We start from the raw sequence: 10,424 nt of genomic DNA, 5'->3' as shown, positions 1-10,424 counted from the left end.
GGGGGGTCATTTCACAAGTGGTAAAGCAGGTCTGCAGGTGTCTATCCTTCTCTCCCCCTCTCTGTCTTCACCTCTTATCTCAATTTCTCTCTCTCCAATCCAACAACAACAATGGGTAAAAAATAAACAAATAAAATGGCCTCCAGGAGCAGTGGATTCGTAGTGCAGGCACTTCTTCTAGTGTTTGCAGGCACTAATCCCCAGCAACAACCCTGGAGGCAAAAAAAAAACACAGATGATAAAGTGTGTGTACATGAATGGGGCTTATATTTAAAATAAAGATAGGAAAAGAAACTGGAAAATTTTGGAGTGTTACCTATTTTGGAGAAAATACATAATTTTTAATATTTTTAATTATCTTTATTTATTTATTGGATAGAGATAGCTAGAAATTGAAAGGAAGGGGGAGACAGAGAGGAAGAGAGACACCTGCAGCCCAGCTTCACCACTTGTGAAGCTTTCCCCCTGCAGGTAGGGACTGGGAGCTTGAACCTGAGTCCCTGCACACCACTACCTAGTCCTGGAAATACATGTTTTATCTTCCTTCTTCTCTCACAGTTTTGTACAATGAGCATAAATGCCTTTTTAAATTGGTTTTTTTAAGGTTTTATGTATTCGTGAAGAATGATAGGAAGAGAAAGAGAGAAAGAACCAAACATCACTCTGGTACATGTATGTGCTGCTGAAGATTGAACTCAGGACCTCATGCCTGAAAGTCCAATGCTTTATCCACTGTGCCACCTCCAAGACCACAGCATATATGCTTTACATTAAAATGAACACATGTTTTTTCAATAACCAGTAGCACTAACAAAACTCTGATTAAAAATGTATTAATTCTAGAAGATATAAATATATATATATATATACACACACACACACATATACATAGGAGATCTATACTATGCTCCCTGAGAATTTACCATCTTTTGAGTTTTGACAGCTGTGTAACACCTGGAACAGCTGCATACAACCTGAAAGAATCTCTTTAAGGCGCTTGAGGTAGAAAGTTATACTAATAAAGGAAGGAGGACTAGAAGGCAACCGGGAAAAACTTTTTAATTGACATCATGAAATGATCTCTACAGGGATTATTCACTAAACCATGATTTTTTCACTGAACACTAGGTCAAAGTCATTAAATCAGAGCCAGGAAAGTCTATGAACTGCAATGGAATGTTTATCCAGCCTGTTAAATCATATTTTTCCTTCTGTCACTGAATTGTAGGATATCCTTAGGTAAATTCCTACATCCTGATTTCTCATGTGTGAAACAGGAAGAATAATCTCCAGATTAGATGACTGCTACAGGTTGTCATTTGACAGTCACTGGCCTAAATTATGTTTCTATTTCAAAAGATCCACTGGGGGACATACATCCAATTGCCCAATTGACCGCAATGCATTTCTTGCTTAAATCCCTCCACCTTCCACCTCATAAATTACCATATTCAACAGTCAGGAAACTCTATTATGTGAAAACATGTTGCAAATAAGACTTCGATTATGTAGAATTTTATAATTTATAATTAATCTGATCATTTTATTTGAGAAGTTAATTCCAGAGATTAAGTCCTACAGCCTGAGCTTCATGATTTCCTTATGTCCTAATACATGGAGGCTTTCAGCAATGATTCTGCTTCACACCTCAAGCTTTTTCTTTCACAGCAAAAAGAAAAAAAAAAAAGTCAAATAGCACTGGTAGGCAAATATAGAAATAAAGACACTATACATATGTGATGGTTGATTTATGAATCAAAGTGACTAGATCATGGGAGACCTAAATAGGTGGCAAAGTGTCTATGAGGGTATTTTGACTGAGTAAACACAATAAAAAGCAGGTTGGTGGGGGGGGCTGGGCAGTGGCGCACCAGGTTAAGCACACATAGTAGGAAACGCAAGGCCCTGCCCAAGGATCCGAGTTCCAGCGCCCACTCCCTAGGCAGGGTAATGCCTCACAAGTGGTGAAGCAGGTCTGCAGGTTTCTTTCTCTCTCTCTTTCTATCTCCCCTTACTTCTCAATTTCTCTCTGTTCTATCCAATAAAAAAGGAAAAAAATGGCCTCCAGAAGCAGTGTATTTTTAGTGCAGGCACCAAGCCCCACCAATAACCCTGAAGGCAAAAAAAAAAAAAGTAGGTCTCATCCAATCAGGAAAGGGACTAAATAAATGGAGCCTCTTCCTGGCTGTGTTTGAATGGAAATATCAGTTATCTTTCCCGTTTCAGCCTACAGAAACATTAGGTTGTTGTCAGTCTCAGGTCTTCCAGCTTTTTTACAAAAATGGCGACACTGGTTCTTCCAGTTCTTTTTTTTTCTTTTTTTTTTTATTTAAGAAAGGATTAATTAACAAAACCATAGGGTAGGAGGGGTACAATTCCACACAATTCCTACCACCCAATCTCCAGATCCCACTCCCTCCCCTGATAGCTTTCCCATTCTCTATCCCTCTGGGAGCATGGACCCAGGGTCATTGTCGGTTGTAGAAAGTGGAAGGTCTGGCTTCTGTAATTGCTTCCCCGCTGAACATGGGCATTGACTGGTCAGTCCATACTCCCAGTCTGCCTCTCTCTTTCCCTAGTAGGGTGGGTCTCTGGGGAAGCAGAGCTCCAGGACACATTGGTGGGGTCTTCAGTCCAGGGAAGCCCGGCCGGCATCCTGATGACATCTGGAACCTGATGGCTGAAAAGAGAGTTAACATACGAAGCCAAACAAATTGTTGAGCAATCATGGACCCAAAGCTTGGAATAGTGGAGAGGAAGTGTTAGGGAGGTACTCACTGCAAACTCTAGTGTACTTCTGCTTTCAGGTATATATTTTGCAGTAGTTTACGGATACGTGTGAACATATGCTCTCTCACACAGGAACTGGTGTATATCTAGGTTTTAGGACTTTGTTAGAAAGTGAACCACCTGAGATGGAATTAGAGTGTACTATGAAAGGAAAGGTCTCACCTGAGTAATGAAGCTGAAGGGTTGTCATTCCACAAGTGAAGTCTCTGGACACAGTCTGAAGTGAAGCATGTTGAGGTGGCAATCGTGTTGGTTAGGTTGTGATCGGCAGATGCAATATTATTTGCTATGGATTGGGAGAGGCATACGGGAAAGTGGGCCCTATCCAGTGGTTCCAGGACTGGGGGAAGTAGAGGCTCTATAGTGGAGATGTGAGGTTCCTGCTGTCTTAGGGTTCAAAAAGACAATTGATAGTTAATGTTATCATCACATTATTTGTTAATTGGGTTAACTTTGAAAAGTCCTTTTGTTAGGGTTTGCTGTACAGTACCCAGTATCTTATATATAGCTGTGCTATTGGTTGCTTCTGATCTACTTGATCTACGCTTTTGAGAGAGTCTGCATATCAATTACACAGCCTATATATTAAAAAGATTCAGTTTGTGTTTTGAAAAACTTTGAGACATACAATTGATTTTCCCCCTCTCATATTAATTAACTACTGATTTATATGTCTATACTTTGCTAGGAGTGTACATAAACACCATTCCTACCACCAAAAGACTGTGACCCATCCCTCCCATCCACTTCCACCCCCCACTGGCCCAGGAAGCTGCATGTCCACCCCTCACCACAGGGTTTTTACTTTGGTGCCCTGCTTACAATTTGGTCAGGTCCTGCTTTTAGTTTACCTTTCAGATCTTCTTAGTCAACTTCTGTTGATGAGTGAGATCATCCCATACTCATCTTTATCTTTCTGACTTAGCTCACTTAACATAATTCCTTCTAGCTCTGTCCAAGATGGGTCAGAGAAGGTGGGTTCATTGTTCTTGATTGCTGTATAGTATTCCATTGTATATATATACCACAGCTTTCTCAGCCACTCATCTGTTGTTGGGCACCTGGGTTGCTTCCACGTTTTAGCTATTATGAATTGTCCAGTTCTGAGGAATTCAGATTTGAATCACACCTTTAACTCTCTTGGACCTCCAACTGTAGATCTTAAAATGTGTCAGAACCCTTAAATACATCTGATGAACAATGATGTCATATCACTTTTCACACACTTACTATCTGGATTTCCACTTGTGAAGTTTCATTTCTACAAAATTATCCCTTTTGGTGAAGCAAAGTTTTTAATATTAATGAAACCAATTTATGAATTATTTTTCTTTTTTTATTTCTATATTGGGGAATTAATGTTTTACATTTGACAGTTTGTACATGCATAACATTTCTCAGTTTTCTATATAATAATACAGCCCCCACTGTCATCTGTCATCTTTCTTGGACCTGTATTCTCTCCCACCCGCCCACCCCAGTCTTTTACTTTGGTGTGATAAGCCAATGAATTATTTTTCTTTGAAGGTATAAAGATTTAAGTGTTCTGCTTATGAAAAATTTACTTATCACAAGGTGACTTACTATATTCTGTTTCTACATCCATGAGTTATATTAGCATGTGATTGATACTGTGTACAGAATGTATCATAATATAGTATCTCAGGACCAGGAGATGACACACTGAGTATAGGCACACATTACCAGATTCAAGACTCCAGCCCTCACCTGCAGGGGGCAGTGCTGCTGTAGGTCTCTCTTTCTCTCTCTCTCTCTCTCTCTCTCTTCCCCTTCCCTCTTAATTTCCCTCTGTCTCTATCAACAAAAAGAAGGGGCCTAGGAAATGTCTGCAGGGAGCAGTGAATTTGTTGTTCAGGCACAGAGCCCCAGAAATAATCCTGGTGGCAATTTTTTTTAAATATCAAATCATTGTGAAGACTTAAAATACTAGATCTATGTCTCTGTTAAGTACAAGGCAGTAGTTGCTCATAATTTATATAGATTTTATATGACTGTTAAAGTGACTTTAGTATGTACTATATGTGAATAATGTGGATGTATTATAAAACCTCACAGAATTTGTCTATTATTGAGTCTATCTGAGATCAGTTTTTCCAAGGAAATAAATTATACGAATGACATTTTTGTGAATTTCTTCACTAATTATCATATTAACATTTTGTTGTTGTTGTTGTTGTTGTTGTTATTGTTGCTATTGGTTCTTCCTCATCACTCTGTACTGTTGAAAGCTCATGTTCTGCCACTGAACCAACTGCGTTTTCTATTGTACACTCACTGCCTGGATGATAAGATTTAGTCTCACTGCTTTCTTTACCATCTGTACCATCTTTATTTACCACCCAAAATTTGTTTTCTCAGCCTGGACATTCCCATGCACTTTAGGACACGTATCCACTCCTTCCTGTAAGATTCACTGACATCTCAAAAGTATGACGTCTGTATACAGCAGAAGAAACATTCAATAGGAGCCAGGCACTAGTGCATCTTGTTGAGTGCACATTTTACATCGTGCACAAATGGAGGTTCAAGCCTCTAGTCCCCACCTACAGGGGGGAAGCTTCATGAACAGTGAAGCATTGCTGCAGGTGTCATTCTCTCTCCATCTCTATCTCCCTCTAGCCTCTCAGTTTCTCTCTGTGTCTACCCAATAAATACAAAATTTGAGAAAGAACAAAAAGGGAAAATCAAAGCAAGATCTGACCGAGTTTGGAGTAGGGCACCAAAGTAATACTGTGGGTGGAGGGTGAGAGTAGATGGTCATCTTCACTGGGGCAGGGTGGGGGGTGAAGTCGGGACACAGTCTTTTCGTGTTGGGAAGGGTATTGATATACACTCCTATTAACTTGTAGTCTCATAAGTCACTATTCAATTAATATGGGAGGGATGTTTGAGTGTCTCAAACCTTTTAAAGCACAGACCATAGGCTGAGTATATGTTCCTTCAATCTAAGCATTTAAAACTTCAAACATATAACCAGACTGAATTTTAACAGTGGTCTTAAATTGTTAATACATTTCTAATAATGACTGGTTCTTTGAAATGTTAACTCTTCTAAAAGCTTAGACCAGGGAAAACAGAAGCAACCGGTGGTGACACTTTATAAGACACAGCTATGTATAAGTAATATCAAAGAGCATAAACTATGGTGATGTCGTGTATGATAAAACAAATCTTAACAATGGGATCTTCAAAGTTAACCCAATTGCCAAATAATTTGATTATAGCAATGACTATCTATTGCCTTCTTAAACCCTAAGACAGCAGGAACCTCCTGCTTCCTCTACAAAGCCAATATTTCCCCCAGTCCTGGAACATCTAGCATGGGGCTCACTTTCCTGCAATGCTTCTCTCAATTCATACCAAATGATATTGCATCTGCAATTTAATCAGTGCAATGGCGTATCACCTCAGCATGCTTGATTCAGACTATGTCCAGAGTCGTCAGGCATGGAAAGTCAACCATTCAGCCTCATTACTCAGGTGAGCCCTTTCCTTTCTCATAGGACTCTCTAATTCCATTTCAGCTGGTTCACTTCCTAACAAAGTCCCAAAACTTAGATATAGACCAGGTCCTGTGAGATAGAGCATATGTTCACATGTACCCATAAATGAGGGCAAAATATATACCTGAAAGCAAAAGTGCACAAAAGTCTGCAGTGAGTCAATAAATGAAGCAAGCAAGTAGAAAGACCTAAAAAGACACCATAAAGTTCCTAATGAAATAGTGTCTACTTAGACTTAGATACCCTCCTCACCTATTTCCTATTACACTTCCCTTAGTCACTCCAAAGCTAACCTTATCAAAGTAAGGACTGCAAAAGCTGAATAAGGGCAAGAGACTGGCATACTTTAACGATGACTCTTTAGTCACTATCAGGCCACCTCATCAGCTGGGGCCCTACTTGGGGAGTCCTGAGATTCCCACACAAACATGATGGGCTTAGACCTAAAATAGATCCCTCTCTCCATTGTCACTGGTCATCTCCACCAGGAAAAACACAATAGATCCCTTTGTGGGCCCCCATAGGACCTTGCCCTCAATATGAATCAACAACAGTAGAGAATGTTCCATCCTCCAAAGGGAGGCTGGATAACATGTTCTATCTACCACCTGAGGAAGATAGGTTCTGAAATTGGGGCGGCCTGGAACATTCCTACTCATGGTTACAGAATGTGAGCTCAGACCTACAGGGCTGCAGAGGTTACATAGGCTCCTAAGCTGAATATCAAATGGATGGGGTGTACAGTCAACACTATTTATACACCTTTCCTCATCCAGCTTTCTAGACTTTTTTCCAGTCATGACATCATCCCCCAGACAACAACTTAGGTCCAGCTGCCTATCAGATGTCAGGCTCAGGAAAAAACTAGTATAGTCTTGGGCCCTTTGGAATATAACTAAAATAGGCCTACTAACTATCTTCAAAACAGAGACCTCAAATCTTCATCTATAATTTCCAAACTTTAGGTTCATGATTAGTCAACAATTTGTTTGGCTTTATATGTTAACTCTTTGTTCAGCCACTGGGTTCCAGATGCTTACATGAAGCCAACTGGACTTCCCTGGGCAGACGAACCAACCAATGTGGCCTGAAACCCTGCTTCCCCAGAGGCCTTCCCACTAAGGAAAGAGAGAGACAGGCTGGGAGTATGGATCCACCTGCCAACACCCATGTTCAGCAGGGAAGCAATTACAGAAGCCAGACCTTCCACCTTCTGCACCCCATAATGACCCTGGGTCCATAATCCCAGAGGGTTTAAGAATAGGAAAGCTATCAGGGGAGGGGAGGGGATACAGAGTTCTGGTGGTGGGAATTGTGTGGAGTTGTACCCCTCTTACCCTATGTTTTTGTCAGTGTTTCCTTTTTATAAATAAAAATTAAATAATAATAAGAAGAGGACACCAAAAAAGAAGACACATTACATAGACAACAAGAAATTGAATTAAATAACTACAGGTGTTCCAGAAAGTCAGTCAAAAATCTATCACAATTAAGCAAATGCAAATATTTTAAAAAGTCATTCAAACGGTAGAAAATTTTGTTGTCTCTCTTCCTACACCTTCCCTGGTGTGGGGAAGTTTGGGGAAAGTAATGGAAGAGTCTCCAGTCTCTATCCATCAAAAAAAAAACCTAATTTTTTTATTTCATTGTTGATCTATTTTTGTTATTAATTTATCTATAAAATAAAAATACCAACAAAACCATAGGATAAGATGGGTACAGTTCGACACAATTTCCACCACCAGAGCTCCATATCCCATCCCCTCCCTTGAAAGTTTTCCTATTCTTCATGCCTCTGGGAACATGGCCCCAGAGTTATGGGGTGCAGAAGGTGGAAGGTCTGGCTTCTGTAATTGCTTCCCCACCAAATTGGCATTGGCAGGTCGATCCGTACTCCCATCCTGTCCCTATCTTTCCCTAGAGAGGCAGGGCTCTGGAGAGTTTGGAGTCCAGGGTACATTGGTGCTGTCCTCTGTCCGAGGAAATCAGGTTGGCATCATGGCAGTATCTGCAACTTGGTGGCTGAAAAAGCATTAAGATGTAAAGCAGAACAAATTATTTACTAGTCAGGACCCAAAAGGCAAGAATATAGCAGGTGAGTTTTGGGGTCTCCATTTTGGAAAAGGTCTATTTTAGGTATATTCCAAAAGGCCCATGACTTTACTAATTTTTGCCTGAGCCTGACAGCAAACATGCAGATAAACCAGAGGTATTGTCTGGGGAGATGGTGTCAGAGGTGGAAATAGGACTAGAAAGCTGGATCAGGGCAGAGAGTAGCTCTCAAATATGGGAAAGGTACATAGGTATCATTTTATGGTGTCCTTTTTTCTTCCCACTTGCTTATTGTTTTGGGTCACTGCAAACTATTGTGCACTTTTGCTTTAAGGTGTATATTTTCCTCTAACTTATGGATACATGTAAACATGTGTTCTGTCTCATGGGCCCTGATCTATATCTAGGTTCTGTGGCTTTGTTAGGAGGTGTACCACCCAATATGGAATTGAGGAGTTCTATGAGCTAGGAATAATCTTACCAGAGTGCTAGAGCTGAAGGGTTGATATGCCATGCCTGGTGTCTCTGGACATAATCCAAAGTGAAACATATTGAGGTGATACTGGTTGCATTGATTTGATTGAACTCAGCAGATGTTGTATCAGTTGGTGTGGATTGAGTGAAGCGTGTAGGAAGACAAGCCATGGAGATATTTTACTTGGTATTGCCTAACTCAGAGTTCAGACAGGCAAAAACACCTTGGATCTCAAACTAGTACAAACTGAAGGAAACCATGAGAGCTCTACAGACTCACAAACACCCAGAGCAAAAGATCATTGGTTGAGGAATACAATGAAATAGCTAAGGCCGAGGGCTGGTTAGTAGCATAGTGAGTTAACCATACATGGAACAAAACCCAAGGACTGGTGTAAGGATCCCAGCTTGAGCTCCCCACCCTGGCTCCCCGCCTGCTGGCAGGCCTGCAAGTGTCTACCTTTCCCCCTCTCTGTCTTCCCCTCTTGTCTCAATTTCACTCTGTCTTTACTAATAACAGCAGCAATAACAATAATAACAACAACAAGGGTAACAAAAAAATGGGAAAAAAAAAGGCCTCCAGGAGCACTGGACTCATAGTGCAGGCACTGAGCCCCAGCTATAACCCTGGAGGTGAAAAAAAATAGCTAAGTGCCCCCAGAAATACAGGGATGAGGCTACCCAGTAAAATAAGATATTTAAAAGAAGCTATGTTTGTAAGGGATTGGGAAGGGGAGGAAGAATACAGGCTCTATGGAATGTGTGGCCAAATATGCTATGAAGACCGTAAACCCCGCTTTCATTTTTTCAAAAGATATGTATTTATTTATGAAAAAAAGATTAAGAGAGAAAACCAGAGCATCATTGTGACACATGCAGTGCTGGTAGTGGAGTTTCAGCACAGGTCTGATTCAGGCTTGTTCTGATAACTGGCACTGACTGAAGAAAGCAAGAAAGCATCCCTAGGAAGTACCAGTGGGTTTCAGAATACAAGCTCTAGGTAGCAAAAGACCAGCAAGACATATTCTCATTGCCACTCCCAAAGACCCTCCATGATCTGGTCTTCTCTCTTTATCGCTTCTAAACTCCCCAGCCTCTTCCTCTGACACCATGTGCTCCAGTCACACTGGTCTTAGCACCCTTAGCACTGCCTCTGTACAAACTTTGCCTACATGTGCTCTGTCCCATTGCTCGTACGTGCTCACTCCTTCATTTCCTTCAGATCTTTGCTCAGCTGTCATCTTCCCAGTAAAAACTTGCTCAAGAATGATTTCTCCTAAATATTCTGATATTTTTTTAGTTATTACTTATCATAAAGCATACTAAACTGGTTTTATTTAACCAGAATACCACTCAACTCTGGCTATTAGTAGTGTCAAGGATCAAATCCGGGACCTCTTACATGCAAATTCTGTGCATGACTGCCGTGCTCTCTCCCAAGTTTTTTTCCTAGTTCCCTCACTAGGATATAAATTTGCTATCAATGGGGAGACTGGTGTGCTTGATTATTGTTGGTTATCCAGCCATTAGGATACCACATGGAATATATTAGGCACTTAATAAATATTTATTGAGTCAAACATT

The sequence above is a fragment of the Erinaceus europaeus genome, chromosome 19 (genome assembly GCF_950295315.1).
Source record: "Erinaceus europaeus chromosome 19, mEriEur2.1, whole genome shotgun sequence".
NCBI classification, from domain to species: domain Eukaryota; kingdom Metazoa; phylum Chordata; class Mammalia; order Eulipotyphla; family Erinaceidae; genus Erinaceus; species Erinaceus europaeus.
This window is presented reverse-complemented; position numbering follows the sequence as displayed.